The sequence below is a fragment of the Girardinichthys multiradiatus genome, chromosome 8 (genome assembly GCF_021462225.1).
Source record: "Girardinichthys multiradiatus isolate DD_20200921_A chromosome 8, DD_fGirMul_XY1, whole genome shotgun sequence".
Lineage (NCBI taxonomy): Eukaryota > Metazoa > Chordata > Actinopteri > Cyprinodontiformes > Goodeidae > Girardinichthys > Girardinichthys multiradiatus.
The window spans coordinates 15,068,046-15,081,808 of NC_061801.1; the positions used below are offsets into that span (position 1 = coordinate 15,068,046).

At 36.7% G+C, this 13,763-nt stretch overlaps 1 long non-coding RNA gene and 1 pseudogene across 1 annotated transcript; both read right to left on the bottom strand.

The window, feature by feature from the left end:
• Nucleotides 1-1,427: 1,427 nt before the first annotated feature.
• LOC124872306 lies at nt 1,428-4,185 on the bottom strand. Its single transcript, XR_007039250.1, has 6 exons — nt 3,996-4,185; nt 3,884-3,929; nt 3,710-3,801; nt 2,494-2,600; nt 2,084-2,364; nt 1,428-1,958 (listed from the first exon to the last, which is right to left on the bottom strand). It is a non-coding gene; the product is annotated as an uncharacterized LOC124872306 (long non-coding RNA).
• Nucleotides 4,186-8,768: 4,583 nt separating this feature from the next.
• On the bottom strand, nt 8,769-13,000 carry LOC124873021 (annotated as a pseudogene).
• Between the last annotated feature and the right edge of the window lie 763 nt (nt 13,001-13,763).

Sequence of the window (13,763 nt, forward strand, 5' to 3'; positions counted from 1 at the left end):
CAATTTTTGTATACACATTGTGTTTTACTGTATACTGCTTTGATCCCTGTTATTAGTTTCAATAACCAGAGTAGCACACTGACTTTAATGAAATGAGTTGTTTAGAAATAAATTACCAGTTTCTAAAATAGGTTCTTGGACGCATCGCAAGACAAATAAAGCAGCTTAGACGAGGCTTGAAAGAAACCCCAATATGGTCACTGGTAACTTGGCGACCTGATGCTTTACCGCTGCTTTTTCCAAGGGTGGAAGTATCCCTGTGTCCAGAGGTAAATTTAAATAACTGGAATTATGGTGTTGCATCTGTTATTGTTTTAATGAATTGCCGTTTATATAACACATTTTCTTTGCAAACTTCTGTTAAACACAACGCAATCCGTTTTTTCTACTAAACTTAGGTGGTACTTCAGCATATCACTTGGCCAGAAACAGATGACGGAAGTGATGAAGATGACGACTGCTCAAAGGAAACCAAATGCCGCATTTCAGGATATCTGAAACAGTTCATTGCAAATGGTAATGTTAACAGTGTCTGATTGGAGATTTTCATCTAACTTTTCAATGAAGCATCCCTGTAGGAGAATTTTTTTCTTAGTTGCTTGCAGTGGTACCTCACAATTCAGTTTTAATCTTAGCTCATAATTCAAACAGTTGAAGCGCATGCATGTTTGTGTGTTCTCTCTGTGTAGACTAGCTCTATCCCAACATGTAGCTCCAGAACTGACTTGGATTTTAATAAAAAGTAAAACTGTCAATATTTCCAGTTACTTTAGTTTTACTAACATACTAAGTTATCCATATGTTGCGGATGTATGGTAAATTAGATTTGAAAATGTGATTGTGGCTTTGTTCTCTTCCAAAGCCACACCCCCTGAACTGAAAGACATGATGAAATTCTGGACTGGATGGGAAAATCTGCCGGCAAGTCTGTCTGTGGAGATTGTTCACGGAAACTACCCAACAGCTGCTATATGCTACGAAACGTTAAGAATTCCTTCTCACTACAGGAATTACAAATTTTTCACTGATGATTTTTTAGCATGCATTTCCTGTACGCAAACTGGCTATGGCTTGCTTTGAATGATCGACCTGTTAAAAAAAACAAAATCTACATTTAAGCTGTAGCAATTTTTTGTTTGTGAAGCAGCTTTGTTAAAATGAAAGTTTTGTTGAAATGTAGATTCAATTCAATTTTCTGATTTGTCAGATCACAAGTTCGATACATATGATTATATGTAATCATATGTATTACTCGTTAGTTTTGTAATTTGTATGTAATCATATGTATTACTCCTCTAGTTTTGTCAAATTCAAAACTAGAGGAACTAGAGTAACACCATGTTCAGAGTAGATATTTCATTTCTCTGAGTCAGTACTGTTTGTACAGGCAGTTTTAAATATGAAACTGAAATAGTTTTTTATGCAAAAAGTTTATTGAATGTAGTTAGATGAGTTCATATATGCTTGAAGTATTAGAAAATAAATTACCGGTACATAAGACAAACTAAACTTTTTCTGATTCTTATAATGCAAGAAATTTAAAGTCCTACAACAATGTACAAATGTACCTACTAGGTTCCTTTTGATTAAAGAAAAAAAACAATCAAATTACAAACATGTCTACCATAAAATCACTAAAATTCACCTTTGTGGTAACATGATCAGCATTTTGCTCCTTTTCTCAGCATTTCGCTTGAATTGTTTCCTTGCTTGATAGCAATACGGTTCCGTAAACTGGACAACTTTCACATAGTAAAAAACTGCTCGCAAAATTGAACAGCAGCAATATAAATGTCACATCCAGAAGACAGTGATGTGGCTTTTGGGTTTACTGCATTTCTTAAGGCTGCCATTTGTTCGTCAGTCAGTTGCAAATTAGAGTTTGGTACTGTGACATTTGACTCTTCAGGAAGAGGAAGCCTGCTGTCCTCCCATTCAATTTCGGGAATCTGTACACCCTGGAAAACACAAAGAAGGGATCAAGAGAACTCAAAATTTACTTAGATATTATAGATTACTATTTTAAAAATTAAGTGAATGATAGTATACATGCTACACATTAAATTGTCCAATTAAAATGTACCTCTGTCAAGGCACCGTGTGGTTCAGGAATTGGATGATGTGTACGACCAAGAACCCAGAGCTGGTTAGGAGTCATGTTGCTTTCAGTTCGAAGTGGATGATTGTCCCAGCCACTGCGGAAAGTATCCAGATCATTCTGCAGACGAGGCAGGAAGACATAATGGCAACAGAAGAGGTGCTTCATTTGAAATGTCGAGGTATCCCTCTTCTTCAAGGTAGCGTAGCACATCATAGTAGATGCATGTTACAGCTGTCCACAGATCTCTCCACAGTCGCTCAATCCTTCAATTATGGAGTAATAAACGGTTAAAAACTGCCCTTCAAATCTCGTCATATTGAAGACCATACAAAGCTAATGTTACTATAGACATTGAAAAGCATCACATATTGAAAGTAGTCATTTGTACAAACCTTTGTGCACACTCTTCCCAGATATGAAACTGCTTCTTCCTGTTCCACGAATCATAAACATAAGTCGTGCCACGTCCACATTTTCCACCCCTTGATCAGCACGTACCCTAAAATAAGTGTGTAACGTATTCAGAATTTGTCTATAATTACAACATTAATGACAAGTTTTAGCATAGCTCAAACATTGTTTGTAACCAAAAAAATATTTTGGAGATACAAAATAGTGCGGATTTTAATTGTACCTCAGTCTTCAATAGATGAACATTGAAGACTCACGTAAAATTTATAAAATTTCTGTTTAAATTTTATGTATATCCAATATTGCATATAATAATACAAAAACTTGTAACTCTGTAAATTTCGAAAATATTTCTCCTTAGACAGGGACAATTTTTTTTTGTGTAGCACATTTCATACAATTCAATTCAAAAATACTTTATTAATCCTAAATATACAAATATTAAATATAAAATAAATAATAAATATAAAAAATACACAGAACAGTTTAAAGTGCTTAACATGACAAAACAGATTCATTAAAATGCAGTACCTAGTGGTAAGTTACTGAAATGCAACAGTACGTAGGGTTTTAATCATTACTTTAAATTTAAATTCATGAAGTATATTCCACAGATTACAAGCATAATGGATGAAAGCTGTCGCCTTTTGGTTCTAACTGATTACAGAGTTCTAGTAGATTTGGAAATGTATTTTTGCTTTACACATCTTAGAGATTTATAATCGAACAGCAACATTTCAAAATTTGTTCTATAACAGAAAGCAAGCCAGTGTACTAATCTTAAGTGTAAGAACCAACTGCAGCTAATGGAACTTTCACTGCAAAAAGTGAAAAGTCTTACTGATTATCTGGAATAGTTTTTAGCGCAAATCTCTTAGGACACTTGACACAAGACAAAACCAACTTACAAGTAACTTTTCAGCAAGCTCCTTTTAAGTCTATAAGTTCTTAATATTGATGAAAAAGTAATAGTTATAAGCGATATAATCTGACAGTGGAACTAGATATTATTCCAAAACTCTTAAGTTATAATATTGGAAAATGTCTTGTTCTACGGTGAGGTTTCACTTTTTCATCATTACTCAAAAACTATTGATATAAAACAAGCTCCTATGTTTTGGAGAAAAGTTAGTTGATGCTGACTTTTAATCTTTCTTCCTTGACTCAAAAGGCTTAAGATGGACTGTAAACCTTTACCTGAGGGGGAAACCAAACTCCTCCACTGAACCCTGAAAGAAAGCCAGTGTGGTAGATGCCAGGTTGTTGGGAGCTGTACCAAGATACATTATCTGCACAACACAGCAAAAATGTAACAGTAAACTTCATAGTTTATAAAATTCTGCATTTATGCATTTCTAGAAGATACTGCACCTTTCGAGAAAAACCATCAATGCCACCAAAGATAGCAATGTTGTACCTAAAAACAGAAAGTATGTCATCATTATCATTAAATATAGTCACCAAAAAGGCTTGCTTCTCTTACATTACAAACTGGACTTATTGAGGAAGCTAAGTTCCTTCAAGGTTTGCAGGAAGATGCTGCAGATCTTCTATCAGTCTGTTGTTGAGAGCTCTTCTGCCGTCATCTGTTGGTGCAGGAGCATCAGAACCAGAGCCATAAAAAGGCTCAACAGTTTGGTTCTGTTCTGGGGACAAATGTGGAACCTCTAGAGATACTTATGCAAAGAAGGATTCTTCATAAAAAGAAAATGCTGGACAACATCTTCATGAGACTGTCTTGAGAAAATAGAGTATTTTCAGTCAAAGATTTCTTTAGATTGACTGTGATGCAGAACACTACAAGAGATCTTTCCTGCCAACTGCCATCACCATCTGCAATAACTGCAATAATAACTGCAACAACATTTATTTTCCAATTGGAATAAGGAAAGTTTTTAGTTTAATTTAATTTGAAGGGAGGTCTGCAGAGGAAGATCAGGTACTGCTTATGATTACAACATGCAGGACACTGGCCGTTGTGGACATACTTTATATACCACTGTATATAATACTGAAAAAACCTGAGCTTTTATTTCCAAAAGGTATACGACATGCTATGAAAGAAAAAAAATGCTACGAGTTGAATCTATTGAACAAGCATACTTCAAAGTTAGAAGGCCCTCACTGAAAAAGATAAATGATTTACCGTATTAATTTGTGGTTGGTATCAATGTGCATCAAAGACTGAGGGCCAGGAACTGAGTACGTCCGTCGAGCTATGCATCCTAGCTGAACCATACGTGATGCCATTCCAATGGTGTCTACACGATTGTCATGATTCCAGCCCTTCAGCTCACCTTGACTGTGCTGATTACTCATTGCCTTCACCTGCACTGGGCTGCTCCTATTTAATCAGCTGCTCGTCACCAGCTCAGTGCGAGATCGTCTGTTGCCTCTGCCACAGCTTTCAAGCCTTGATTCATGTTTCAAGAGTTTTTTCTGGTTATCTGATCCTGCCTGTTTTTTGACCACAGATTTCTGCCTTGTCCTTCTGCTGTTCGGAAAAGTCCTGACCTCACGTTGCTGAAACCTGCCTGTCTCTGACTTTGTCTCTGGATTACTGGACTATCCCTGCCTGAAACCCTCCAGTGCTTTACCTTGGATTGTCTCCCGCTTCTGCATCTGGTTGGTGGAAATATTCTCTGTCTCCTGTTTGTTCCTGGAACCCCCAAGACCTCCTGTTGTCCACTTCCCCTTCCTCCCCGGCTGGATTTCAATTCCCTGATAAACCTCCATTCCTGTCCTTCCTGTCTGACCTCTTCAGTGGAACCTCTTCTACCCAATTATTATTATTATTTTTTATATTAAAACTTTTGGTTAACCATTCTCTTGTCTGGCTGCGTTTTGGGTTCTGGTTGAGTTGCATCATCGTTACAACGATGCATGGATGCTCTGACTCTATCATACTGCACCCTCAGTCCCCTGGCTTGCAAAAGGGCCTTTACCATTCGGTACCCAGAGTGAGGCTGTCTGGATTTAATGTCTCTCACACATTGGTCTAAGTCATCATCTGACATGGTGGTGTATAATGCCCTCACTGAAAGACCAGACTCTGCCATCCGTCGATATACAGTCCGTCTGGATAAGTCCCTGGCTCTGATGCTGCTTCCCCAGCAGATGATGGCAGAAGAGATCACACTTTCCACAACAGACTTATAGAAGATATGCAGCATCTTGCTGCAAACACCAAAGGACCTAAGCTTCCTCAAGAATTACAGTCTGCTCTGTCCCTTCTTGTAGACGGCTTCACAAACTGTGGTCTGTTTGTCAGGCAGTCTTTGATCCAGGAGATTGTTGAGGCCTCCACCTGAATCTTCTGGAATTTCTGACAAAGCAAATCAGGTTGAATTGTCTTCAATGGAGAAATCAAAGAACATGATCCTCACAGTGCTGCTGGCTTTGTCCAGAAGACAGTGGGTTTGTTGAAGGTGTATGATGGCATCTTCAACTCCACAGTGATAAGCAAACTGAAGGGGGTCCTGATAGTTTATTGTTTGCTTACTCAGGTGGGCCAACAGGAGTCTATCTAGGACGTTGCTGAGCTTGTTTCTGAACTGAACCTATTGAAGAATGTGTCTAGTTCATTGACTCTGTCCAGATATCCATCGATCGTCCTTCTGCTTGAAACCTGTGTTATAAAATCTTCTTCGTCCCTGACCATACATCTCTGTGTTGTAACCTTGAATCATTGATTTCCTCTTGGAATAATGTTAGTAGATTGGCTACTCCTGGGAAGGTTCACCTCCATTCCATGCTTTCTCCATGTGTGGAGAATGGTCCTTACTGTGGATTTCTGAAATCTTTCACCACAGATTATATCATATGCAAACATCCATCCATGTAGCCTCTCATCTGACCCCATCTCTAAACCAGTCCATCAATACTGCAAACAAGGATGGACTCAGAGCTGGTCCCTGGCTTTACGCCACCCTTACTTGTCTCACTCTCCTCATAATAATAATAATACATGTCCTATATTATCGTCATATATTTTTCTTCCACCCCTAAATGTTTCATGTAATACCAGTTCCTCTCAAGGCACCTTATCACATGCTTTTTCAAGGAGCACCAAGGCACAATGTTGTTCATTGCGACTTTCTCTCCACATCCACAGGAGTTCCAAGGCAAAAATTGCATGAAGTTTAATTAAATGACGGAATTTATTGTAGATTTCTAAATCTGATATGGCATGATACAAGACACAAAATACAAATACAGTAATATTGTTAGGTAATGGGCCATAGAAACAAACTACTGAATGCTTGATCCCGCATTTTACAGTCACAGAAATTCAAGGTTACGGTCAACGCCGGAATTTTGAAATGGAATGCGGCCCATCTAGACAGCCAGGTCCAAAGACGAATTGAACGCAGCAGTTCGCATGCGTAGAAGCGTCGATTACAAAGACCATTGAAATGATGTAGCCAGAGCTGGGAAAACTTTGGTTCAATCAAGTTAGATGCCTTTATTCATTAATCTTTATGAAAATCAAATTTCTCACTAAATGTACCAATAAAATGCATTATAATTATACCATCTTGAATTGTAGAAACTGGAAACTCAGAAGTTGGTGGTAAGGCTAGTCACGTGACTGCGTTTTCAACTATTATATTTTATCTCCTTAAAATCAACCCCAAGTAGAATTTATGTTAAAGAAAGGTCTGACTCCTTTCTTTGCAGATGGGCATTTGGAAGTGTGCCCAATTCAAGAGGGAAAATAAAATAATAAGACAAATAATAAACCTACAGTTAAAGATTTTATACTCAAAAAAATTAAGCAAAAAAAACCGAAAAACTGGTCAATATTTTGTTGTTTAATATATTAAGTGAGCCACTCAGGTCTGGAGCTGCAGGTTGTAAATCCCTGATCTATCAGATGAAATTGTGATCCAACTCAATACGGCTGAAGATAAAAGTGCAACACCTTAATTTTTAATTCATTGCTAAAGTAAGACTGTAAAGGTAAAAAATAAAGTTGGTCCAAGGGACCAATGAGTTACAGTTTCTGTGCCAGCACATATAAGAAATTGATTTAGTATTATGTCTTCAGTGCAGGGGCCATAACAGGAGCTAGGACCAGCTCTGGAGGGGCACTGGCCCCTCTTGGCTCCTGTCTGGAACAGCCCATGCATGCAAGAAACTTACCATTTCCACACATTCCCTCCAAAATATCTTCCACAGTTTGTGTCTGATTTTCACTCTTAGTATCTGATCCAAACAAAAAACACAAAATTACAGAATGTTAAAATTGTTCTTAATGTGTCCTTCCAAAAAGTTGATATAGTTATATCAAATAAATCAACATTGCTAATTAGAATAGAATACAAAATAAAAAGCCTTTATTGTCCCACAGTGGGGAAATTCAGGTGTGTCCGTGGCAAAGTAAAAAGGCAAATAGAAGCATACAGATACACAAATCACCAAAAAACTATAGAAAAACTTACAGGAATAAAAAACTGTGAAAATCACAAAAATAACAGGAATCAGATAACTAATAAAAGCTTTGATTTAGACAGAAAATAGTCACCAAAACATTGGAATTACCCTTGTCTTGATATTTATAAATCCATCCGAATAGTTAACAACTGTAGCCTTGGACATATTTCAGGATAAGTTGGTTTGGTCTGTTTGGTTCAGTTGACAGCTTCAGGTCATTAGTGCCACTAACCATGTACAGTAGATATCCGTAGTTATACCATAAATTGGACTGACACTGGGAAGATCAAATCTGATCTGTTAGGTATTATTTAATCAACTCAGAAGTAAGGAACGACACAGAGTCAGATGTACTTGTAGCAAGGGTAGCTCACACTTTGCAGTGCAAATCTACAAAGTGTTGGCACCCCTCTTTCTTTATTTATACATGCTGGTTCACACACAGTTCAATAAACATTCAGGGTGTGTGTGTGGGGGGTCAGAAAGGTTAGGGTTCATTTGTCTTGATTATAAACAAACAGAGGAAGTGGGAAGTGGAGACCTGGTGAATAGCCCCCAGATGCTGCTATTAAAAGCATAAAAGCATAACTCATTCTTGTCCCCATCTCCCTTCCAGTGACATGCAAAGAGGGAAAGGCACTTAGAGCAGACATGAGTGATAAACAATACAAAAGTTTTCAAACCCTAACACAATCCAAATACAAACTGTATGATTAAGGCAGCCCAAAAATTGCCCCTTATTATAACAAGCAAAATGTACCCAGGTATACCTGAGACCTTTACTAAAAGATGAAAAATATTATGTTTATGTAACATACTCTCAAGACATACCATTTGCAGTCATCACCACGATATCACATGTTTGAACTCCCTCCTCAACACTCTGTACATCTGAAGAGAAAAGCAGAGAGAAAGTATTCAGAAAATGTAACCCTAAAAATTGTTCAAGAATCTGTAATACCAAACAACCTAAATGCTACCCAAATTTTCCAAAGTGTTGAGTTAATAGACCTGTGCCCTTTATAAAAAAGGAAATTTCTAAAATATTTCAGGTAAAAACTTTGTGACTTATGACTTCAAATTTTCATTTGGATTTCAACTAAATGAAGCTATGAGATTTGATTGTGCAGGAAGGATTCTTCATAAAATGAGCATCATCTTCATCAGACTGTCCTACAACAACAGAGTGTCTTCGGTCAGAGGCTTTTTCAGATCTGCTGTAAGATGGACCGCTACAGGAGATCCTTCCTGCCCACAGATATCAGCATCTACAGCAACTCTTTGAATAAACCTGCAGAATATGAGCTACAACAACATTTAATGTCCCTTTAGGATTAATAAAGTATTTCTGAATTGAATTAAACTAACAATAGACATAGTTCTCTATTATATTCTGTAGAATCTGTTAGCAGACAACAATTCCAGCTTTTTCCTTAGAGGAACAGGTGGTATTGACCACCACCCATTAATAAAACAAAATAAACATTTATAGATGCCAATATGTTAGAGATGAGTTGACTATTTCATTTCATATCTTATATTAAAGTGTAGTTATTTACTAGTTAGATTTAATTTTATGGTATGACAAATTGTTGAGGTGATTATGAGGCAAGTAATAAACTTACAATGTACTTTTAATGTCATGTAAAATCTCGCTCATAATCCAACCACCCACCAGATGCTTAAGTACTTTTAAAATTAGATTACTTATATGGACAATATGTAAACAGTATGCCCGTCAAAATGTATGTGCAAACCACTCACCTATTTGAAAAGAAATTTGCTCTGCAGGTTTTAAAATGTCTTCTAACTGTTTTCTTCCATAGTGGGATGGCTTTTTCAGGGTCAGGCCGTTAGGTAGTCCAGAAGCATTTATGATGATGCTATGATTTTGAAGAGAATGGTACGGTAGCCTCCCACTGCCTCCCGCTTCATCTAAAATGAGGGGCAAATGTTTCAAAAGGTTAGAAATATTTGCAGTTAAGCAGACACAGACAAGTGAATGATCACTGCAGACCTCTGATTTTAATTTTTACTTTAATTAAAGGCAAAGAATAAGAATACCTCAATTTGGTCATTTCGTTTGACTTTAAATTTATTATAGTGTTATAATGCACCCTTACTGTATTTTTAGTTGAATACCTCCTGCACCTTCTTAACTAGGTCATCAACTGGCTCTTTGGCAGAAGAAGCAGAAGAAGAGCTTCCTGAAAACACAGTGGAGAAAAAAAACTGTAAATAGTGAGTTAACTGCACAACTTGATTAGTTTGAGTTATCCATGTTAATCGGTATGTCTCAACCTTTAAAATGCAAAGCAAAACTGCTGAGGGTCTCAGTTGAATCCATAAAAGCAGCAGCTCCTTTGCTGCTTACTTCAAGTACTTCTAAGTTGGGCTTCTGACAATCGAACAACATCACAGCAGTTTCCACCCCCAGGATCTCAAGACTGGATACCTTGAACAGTGATTAGAGTAAGAGAGTCATGAAAAAACATCAAGCGTATATGAAAATAAGAGAGTTGAAAAAAAAAGTAACATTGAATGATACATATATGTTGGTTTTTCGAATATTTTTATTTTCCATTAAAGAACCATAGATTGCTTAGAGTGACGAGAAAAAAGTGTTTCCCCTCTTTCAGATTTATTCTATTTCTGCTTTAGTCGCACTTAAATCTTTCAGAGCATCAAAAAAAAAAATTTATTGGAGAAAGATAACCTGAGTAAATACATGTTTTCAAATGATGATTTCATTCATTTATGGAAAAAAGCTATTCCAACCAACTTGGCCCTATGGGAAAAAGTAACTGCTCCCTAAACTTTATAACTAGTTGTGCCAACCTGACATGAAGAGTTTGCATAACTGGCAATGAGTCTTTAAAATGGCTGCTGAGGTAATATGGCTCACTCTCCTTTGTAGAAACGTCTTCATTCAGCCAGGCTGGAGGGTTTTAGAGTATAGTGTGTGTGTTTAAGGTCATACTAATACTCAGTCCTCAGTTCCAATACCATGTTTGACTGTTGGTATGATGGTCTGTTTCTGAAGTGCTGCGTTAGTGTTAGCTCAAATGTAACAAGACCCAAACCTTCTGAAATGGTCCACTTTTGTCTCATTTGTCTACAGAATATTTGTTGGCATTTTTAAGACGCTTTTTGGTAAATGCCAGATGGTATATGTGTTCTTTATGGTCAGATGTGGTTTTCCTCTAATATAGGGGTGGGCAAACCTTTTGATTCATGGGCTACAATGGGTCCTAACATTTGACAGGAGGAGCTGAGCCAGGAGCGGATGGATGTAGTATTTGTGTGAACTAATATAAATGACATGTAAAAGTCATAACATTAAAAAGGATTTCTCCTTTAATAGATAGTAAAGCATGGATATGCAAGGCTTATTGCTCAAATTATTTTCCAAATGCATTTTTCTAACTGCAGGTCAGGATAAAATCAAGCTTGGGTTTGGCTAGTGAAACTGATCTTAATCACAGTTAATTCATAATTTAACAAGGGGTTACACTGCAGTTTCACAGAGGGCCAGGTTGGTTTAAATAGTTTTTTCCCCTAATGAATAAAACCAATATTTGAAAACTCATTTTCTGTTTACTCTGGTTATCTTAAAATGGTCTTTATGATATGAAAATTTAAGTGTGACAGAAAAGTAAACACAGAAGAAATCTGAAAGGGTACAAATACTTTTTCACAGCAATTTATATCAAAACGGTTAAGAAACATCCTTAACTATACATTACTATAGGGTCCGACTATATATGACAAACCTCTAACTTGAGCTGCTTAAGGTGCTTTTTAACTTTAAGCTCCCTCATCTCAGGGCTTCGGTGCTGTGTTCTCCCTTCAGCTTTAAGAGCTGCCGACTCCTCAAGGTACTTGTTCTTCTCTGCTTCTCCTAATGAGGACCATTTCAACTTTATATCTTTCAGGTTGCCTGATGATTAAAAAAAAACAACAAAAAACAATCCATTAAGACTGTAGTAATGCCTACTGGCTCACCCTGTCTCCATTATTGTAAATATGGAGAAATATAGAAACATAACTCCAGAAAAGTATGGCATTTAAAAATAACTCTCCTAAGGAGTTTAGAAGTGGCACCTAGTGCTCCTTGTGGTCCAAATATCAAGTCTTCTGAAACAAACTAAAACGAAAATACCCTTTACTCATTCGGAATAGAATAAATATAGCACGGCTTTCTTATTTTATGTGAGATACAGTTCTGAGAGGGTTATTACACATACAAAATGTACATTCAATATTAACTCAAGCAAAATCATTATAATGTAATTATCAGTGGAATGAGCATACAGTGTACCTTGAAAGTCAAAACTCAAGGAACCTCTCTCAAATACCATTGTATCTTAAATAATTTTAGAACATAAGCTACAAAATGCTGGATGGGTTGTAAAAACACTGATGAATTCCCAGTGTGACTAGAAACTAGGCCAGACAGAAAGTGAATATAACACAGAACAATATATAGTTTGCAATAACATAAGCAAGATATGATTATTCTACAGACACACATATTATATATGAAAAAAGAACTGTGAAAAATATGTTATTTTACTCCTGATATTATCCCAAATATATTGATATGAACATGTTTCTAGTGCAATACAATAGTTGTCAAAATGACAGCTTTAAAAAAAACCTTCTCTCACCCTTGTTCCGCAGGAGATCCCTGCAAAAAAGATTGTAAGCTGAAAGTTGTCGTGTGTACAGTTTGGTCTTCTGTGGTTTAGGAAAGGCCGGTGTTTTTAGAGACCTTCTATAATTTCCAATCCAGTTCTAAAAGACAGAAAGAAAGGGCAAAACGACACAATAAAGCAACTTATTAAAACTGAATCACTTTGATTCTAGTTACATACATATTACAATTTTACAATAGACATGCCAATTTCTATCTGTAGTAACAGCATGAATAAACTTACGTCTATAATAACTTGTGCCAAACCAGTCGCCGCTGCAGCTATCATTGGTGAGCCCACACTGGTCATTCCTTCTTGGAACGCAGATCTTTTTGCTCATCTGATATGAAAGTTCTCTCTTATCCAAAAATAATCAAAACAAAACAAAGGATCATTGGCAAAGATAATACTGAGAACAATCAAATATTTTGCTTCATCTTGTTAAATAGATCACCATTTAGGCACTGATTTAGGGCTGTTACACATACCTCTTCTTGACATTGAGCCTAAAAGAAAGACAAAAACATAAATATTTCTAAAAAGAAGCTAACATGTTTTTCAGGTACTGCTGCATGAATATTTGCAGACATGGCGCTATTTTGACAGAAAGGGTATTGAATTACGAGAGTGACTAATTACCCAGTTGTTCTAACATTAACTATAACTATTTGTTTCTAAACAATCACGTGGATTTGACGTTAGCATCACTCTAAATATACCACTGTCGCAAATACGTTAGCATCGCCATCACAAAAGTAATAAACGATTTTCAGGCTACACTATCAAACAAAGTTGCACCTTTTCTTTCTAATACGGGTTATGTTAATGAGAAAGTAATGCGAAAACTGAAGAAATGCACATCATTTGGGAATTACCTGCTAACACGTGACCTCGCTCCTGTGTTAAGTGAACAGGTCCGTCCATTAAAGCGGCGACCCAGCAGCAATTCACCTTACTATTTGGTGATAACCATCTACTGAGCCCACTAGGAAGCACAGGAGGGACCATCTGATAGCATCCAATGGGGATGATAACTACTAATAATGGCCATTTAATGAGTTGATAACATTCGAAGCAGGTGAAAAGGAGTAAATGTTTCCTCTAAAAGATGTTGACTC